The sequence below is a fragment of the Coregonus clupeaformis genome, chromosome 20, assembly GCF_020615455.1.
Source record: "Coregonus clupeaformis isolate EN_2021a chromosome 20, ASM2061545v1, whole genome shotgun sequence".
Classification (NCBI taxonomy): domain Eukaryota; kingdom Metazoa; phylum Chordata; class Actinopteri; order Salmoniformes; family Salmonidae; genus Coregonus; species Coregonus clupeaformis.
Genome location: NC_059211.1, coordinates 18,647,261 through 18,653,579, shown reverse-complemented (window position 1 = coordinate 18,653,579; position 6,319 = coordinate 18,647,261).

Sequence of the window (6,319 nt, the reverse complement as noted above, 5' to 3'; positions counted from 1 at the left end):
AAGTCATGGTCAGAATACGGCGTATCTATCGCCACACCATCATTTATTCGATCTCCACCCAAAACGAATAGCAGGTGAATAGCATGCTATTGTCATGCTTAAGTTCAAGGTCAGAATACGCATAGAGAGAAAAGTGCATAAAAAGGGAATAACGTTCCATTTAAGCACACTTAACTCGGGTCGGAATCGGGCCCATATTGAATAGTGTGCCATTTTTAGAAGGACCCTGTGAGATGTGACTCAGCAAAATGGAGGCTGCCATATTGGTCACCACCAGCAATGACAGCATTTTCCTGTCTGACATTCGCTCCCCAATAATTCCAGTTCTCAGGGGACTTTTCTTTTTTATGTGTACTACTACTCTGTCAACAATATAGAAATGTGAAGATAGCTGTATGTTTTGAATAATCAGGGTGTGGCCAGAAAATGTGTATTACATTGTGAGGGGACTATAACCTTTTTGGGGGGGATATGCATTAGATTACATGTGATCAATTACAACTGTTAAGAGTGCCCTAGGAATAAATGTTGAACTACACAACTGTTCTCGGCTTTAGCATATACTGAATATATAGGACTTACCTTTAGGTCAAAGCTGTAATGAAAAATGGAATGCTTTACACTTTCTCCTCACTACTAACTAGACAGAAACTGTGAAGTCATGAGCAACTGCTTTGAATACTGAACAAAAGTTTGGGACTGAAATCACAAACATGCACAGGTATTCAAAATAATCTTTTAAAAACACATACAGAAATACAGATGACAAAATATAACATAACAAGGACAATAAAATATATATAGTTCAAACGTCATGCATGTCCACACTTAGTAAACCTTGGTGAAAATGACATTGGACAGTTTTAATTGATATATTCTGCAAATCGAGACTATGTACAGAGAAAAGATGCCTCCCACATTCAGGTTTCATCTTACAAAGGGATCACATAAAGGAGTTTCACATAGCAACAAATAATTATTATACATCTCAGAACATGATTTACAGGACAATGGTTAAATATAATGTGATACCCACTTAAAGCTGACCAGGGAATTCCTATAAGAAGAGATTTTCTTTACATTACGAACTGGAATACTTGCCAAAAGTGGCATTTTAGGGTACCCAACTTCAACTGCACTGTTCTAGAGGAGGAAATTATTTAGATTCATATTAATCCATTTAAATTATGGGACAGAAAATATAATTATCCCTTTCATTCACATGAGTGAAAGTTCCTTTAGTTTAGAGAATTTATGGTGACAGGTACTCTGGCAGTGACAGTAAGCTTAGTGAGAATCAAGATACTGCTCACCAATTCCCACAAGGCTGAATTCCTTTCATGCTCACTTCAGTCAGTGTATTGCAATAATTACTGTCAAAACAGGAGTCCACTTCACGTTATTTGATTGCCATTTCCCATGCATATGCAGAGCAGGATAGTACATCTATTGACAAATAAGTATACATTCTGAGTGCTATTCCTTTTTAACATGATGGGAAAACAAGCTGCATTGGAATAAGCCCTTTCTGGTGTTGCATTACAAAATAAGCAATATGCTTCCAAATTGTTACAGGCTAAAAAAAAAGAGAATATGCTTTCTAGGGTACAACAGTCAGCATTGACAGAACAGTCACTGTTCACATTCACAAGGCAGCTGGCCACAAATAAAGTGCAAAAGCAACAGAATAAGAACAACACATATAATATAAACACGTTTGTCATAAACCTCACTTAAAATATGTTTTATGCAGTCACAGTAACTGATATCAGATTAGACTTCATTTGGCAGTCATGATGACACATGCTTCAATTTATGTTAGCTAGCTAGCCATAGTTCATATTTATACTGCTGAAGTCAACATGATAGTGTTGAATCATTTGCAATAAACCAGCATCAACAATAGGGACTGCTTATAACATCAGTCATGTCATGCAACTGACAGTAAGCTCTCTTGACAGTCAAGTCAAGTTTTACTGCCAATACAGAGTACAGTTGCAGTCTAATATATTGGCACCCTTGCACTTTACAATGGAGCAGAATGTTCTGTTTTCTCTTTTAAAAACAGGTTGAATGGTTGCAACTTACCACAGGTGAGATAAATTACAACGTAGACAAGAATCACTTGCCTCCAACCAAACTAATTAGAATTTTAAGTTCTAAAACAAATACACGTGTGAACACAAACAGTTTTTTCAATCTCAGCTTATTTGAGAATAAATAATGAATCGTTCAAGGGTGTCAATATATTTGATCGCAACTGTATAAGTGCAATTTTTAAGTAGCTAGTGAAACGTATTACTCTTGCCAGATCGTTAAAGTGTCAGTTCACTCCAAAATCAACAGAAGTTTTTATATTTCAAAAGTGGTCTTATGTCAAAATGAGTCCATCCCCAGGCCTTATGTTCTGTAGATCCAGATATTCAGGGTACGCTTCAGTCTTAAATGAATGGAAACGATGCGTACTGTCTTATTCCATCATGGTTGTAATCTTTGGCTTTCAGTTTACACTTGAAGCCCAGTAATTTGGGTGGTCATTTGATGACAGAAAGTTTATCAGTGCATCAAACTAAATACAGTATACATGCTATAATCACAAACTATTGGGATTTTATCCACATCCATCATGTTGATGTCATCCTTGTAGGAGAATGTGACAAGGATGTGAATTTACAAGTTCAGGATACAAGTTTAGTTAACCTGCAAGGAAGCCGGTTAGAGTTGGAGGATTTGTTGCCATTGTTTTTGATTAGGCTATAACTCTTCCTGGATCAGGAAATTCCCGTAAGTTGTCTCACAAACTCATGAGCCCGCATTTTGAAACAGATTCATCTCAACATTAGACAACTTTGAGGTCTGAAATCTTCAGACAGACTTTGGAGTGAACTACTACTTAACTACAGAACACTTGGCATCTGATGTGTTATGAAGACGGGATTCTCAACAGGTTCGCATTATAGGAACAACTGCCAATTTGACTCACACACAGTGAGGTGCTAAAGCAAGTAACAGCCAATTCAACTGAATAAGAAGTGGATGGTGGGAAAAGGGACTCAATTAAAATGCTTTTGGTTCATGTCATTCAGTGAAACAGACAAATTCCAAGACAATGTTACACAAATACATTCTTATTTCAGCAATGAGCATTATGCAGAAATGGAGGTAACACAGTCCTCTGAAAAGTAAACCGTTTAAGTGAATTATTAGGAAAGATTGACACATGCATCCTTTTTGACTGGGCGTTTCACTGTTTTTACATTGTAGAGCATTATTTAAATCAAACCTTCTTAGCAAATGAAGGCCTTTTTCTGAGGTTCACTTTCATTTTTGACATGCAGTCAATTTGTTTCAGCTATAGCCTATGTACAGGATGTACAAAATGTTCTGACAAAGAAAAATGAACACAAAAACATTTGTTTGTAGATAATTAATCTGAATGGCACTAAGTATCATACTTGTGTATTGCAGTTTGGCTCAAATAAAGTGAAGTTTTTTGTAGAACTATGCATATACATACATATATACACATATATACAGTGGGGAGAACAAGTATTTGATACACTGAAGATTTTTCAGGTTTTCCTACTTACAAAGCATGTAGAGGTCTGTCATTTTTATCATAGGTACACTTCAACTGTGAGAGACGGAATCTAAAACAAAAATCCAGAAAATCCCATTGTATGATTTTTAAGTAATTAATTTGCATGACATAAGTATTTGATCACCTACCAACCAATAAGAATTCCGGCTCTCACAGACCTGTTAGTTTTTCTTTAAGAAGCCCTCCTGTTCTCCACTCATTACCTGTATTAACTGCACCTATTTGAACTCGTTACCTGTATAAAAGATACCTGTCCACACACTCAATCAAACAGACTCCAACCTCTCCACAATGGCCAAGACCAGAGAGCTGTGTTAGGACATCAGGGATAAAATGGTAGACCTGCACAAGGCTGGGATGGGCTACAGGACAATAGGCAAGCAGCTTGGTGAGAAGGCAACAACTGTTGGCGCAATTATTAGAAAATGGAAGAAGTTCAAGATGACGGTCAATCACCCTCGGTCTGGGGCTCCATGCAAGATCTCAACTCGTGGGGCATCAATGATCATGAGGAACGTGAGGGATCAGCCCAGAACTACACGGCAGGACCTGGTCAATGACCTGAAGAGAGCTGGGACCACAGTCTCAAAGAAAACCATTAGTAACACACTACGCCGTCATGGATTAAAATCCTGCAGCGCACGCAAGGTCCCCCTGCTCAAGCCAGCGCATGTCCAGGCCCGTCTGAAGTTTGCCAATGACCATCTGGATGATCCAGAGGAGGAATGGGAGAAGGTCATGTGGTCTGATGAGACAAAAATAGAGCTTTTTGGTCTAAACTCCACTCGCCGTGTTTGGAGGAAGAAGAAGGATGAGTACAACCCTAAGAACACCATCCCAACCGTGAAGCATGGAGGTGGAAACATCATTCTGTGGGGATGCTTTTCTGCAAAGGGGACAGGACGACTGCACCGTATTGAGGGGAGGATGGATGGGGCCATGTATCGCGAGATCTTGGCCAACAACCTCCTTCCCTCAGTAAGAGCATTGAAGATGGGTCATGGCTGGGTCTTCCAGCATGACAACGACCCGAAACACACAGCCAGGGCAACTAAGGAGTGGCTCCGTAAGAAGCATCTCAAGGTCCTGGAGTGGCCTAGCCAGTCTCCAGACCTGAACCCAATAGAAAATCTTTGGAGGGAGCTGAAAGTCCGTATTGCCCCGCGAAAGGCCCCGAAACCTGAAGGATCTGGAGAAGGGCTGTATGGAGGAGTGGGCCAAAATCCCTGCTGCAGTGTGTGCAAACCTGGTCAAGACCTACAGGAAACGTATGATCTCTGTAATTGCAAACAAAGGTTTCTGTACCAAATATTAAGTTATGCTTTTCTGATATATCAAATACTTATGTCATGCAATAAAATGCAAATGAATTACTTAAAAATCATACAATGTGATTTTCTGGATTTTTGTTTTAGATTCCGTCTCTCACAGTTGAAGTGTACCTATGATAAAAATTACAGACCTCTACATGCTTTGTAAGTAGGAAAACCTGCAAAATCGGCAGTGTATCAAATACTTGTTCTCCCCACTGTACATAGATAGATATACATACACACACACTACCGTTTAAAAGTTTGGGGTCACTTAGAAATGTCCTTGTTTTTGAAAGAAAAGCAATTTTGTTGTCCACTAAAAGAACATAAATTTGATCAGAAATACAGTGTAGACATTGTTAATGTTGTAAATGGCTATTGTAGCTGGAAACAGCTGCTTTTTAATGGCATATCTACATAGGCGTACAGAGGCCCATTATCAGCAACCATCCGTCCTGTCTTCCAATGGCACGTTGTGTTTGCTAATCCAAGTTTATCATTTTAAAAGGCTAATTGATCATTAGAAAACCCTTTTGCAATTATGTTAGCACAGCTGAAAACTGTTGTGCTGATTAAAGAAGCAATAAAACTGGCCTTCTTGAGACTAGTTGAGTATCTGGAGCATCAGCAATTGTGGGTTCGATTACAGGCTCAAAATTGCCAGAAACAAATAACTTTCTTCTGAAACTCGTCAGTCTATTCTTGTTCTGAGAAATGAAGGCTATTCCATGCGAGAAATTGCAAGAAACTGAAGACCTCGTACAACGCTGTGTACTACTCCCTTCACAGAACAGCGTAAACTGGCTCTAACCAGAATAGAAAGAGGAGTGGGAGGCCACGGTGCACAACTGAGCAAGAGGACAAATACATTAGTGTCTAGTTTGAGAAACAGACGCCTTACAGGTCCTCAACTAGCAGCTTAATTCAATAGTACCCGCAAAACACCATTCTCAACGTCAACAGTGAAGAGGCGACTCCGGGATGCTGACCTTCTAGGCAGAGTTGCAAAGAAAAAGCCATATCTCAGACTGGCCAATAACAATAAAATATTAAGATGGGCAGTCTGAGATAAGACTGACGAGTTTCAGAAGAAAGTTATTTGTTTCTGGCCATTTTGAGCCTGTAATCGAACCCACAATTGCTGATGCTCCAGATACTCAACTAGTCTCAAGAAGGCCAGTTTTATTGCTTCTTTAATCAGCACAACAGTTTTCAGCTGTGCTAACATAATTGCAAAAGGGTTTTCTAATGATCAATTAGCCTTTTAAAATGATAAACTTGGATTAGCAAACACAACATGCCATTGTAACACAGGACTGATGGTTGCTGATAATGGGCCTCTGTATGCCTATGTAGATATTCCATAAAAAATCAGCCGTTTCCAGCTACAATAACCATTTACAAC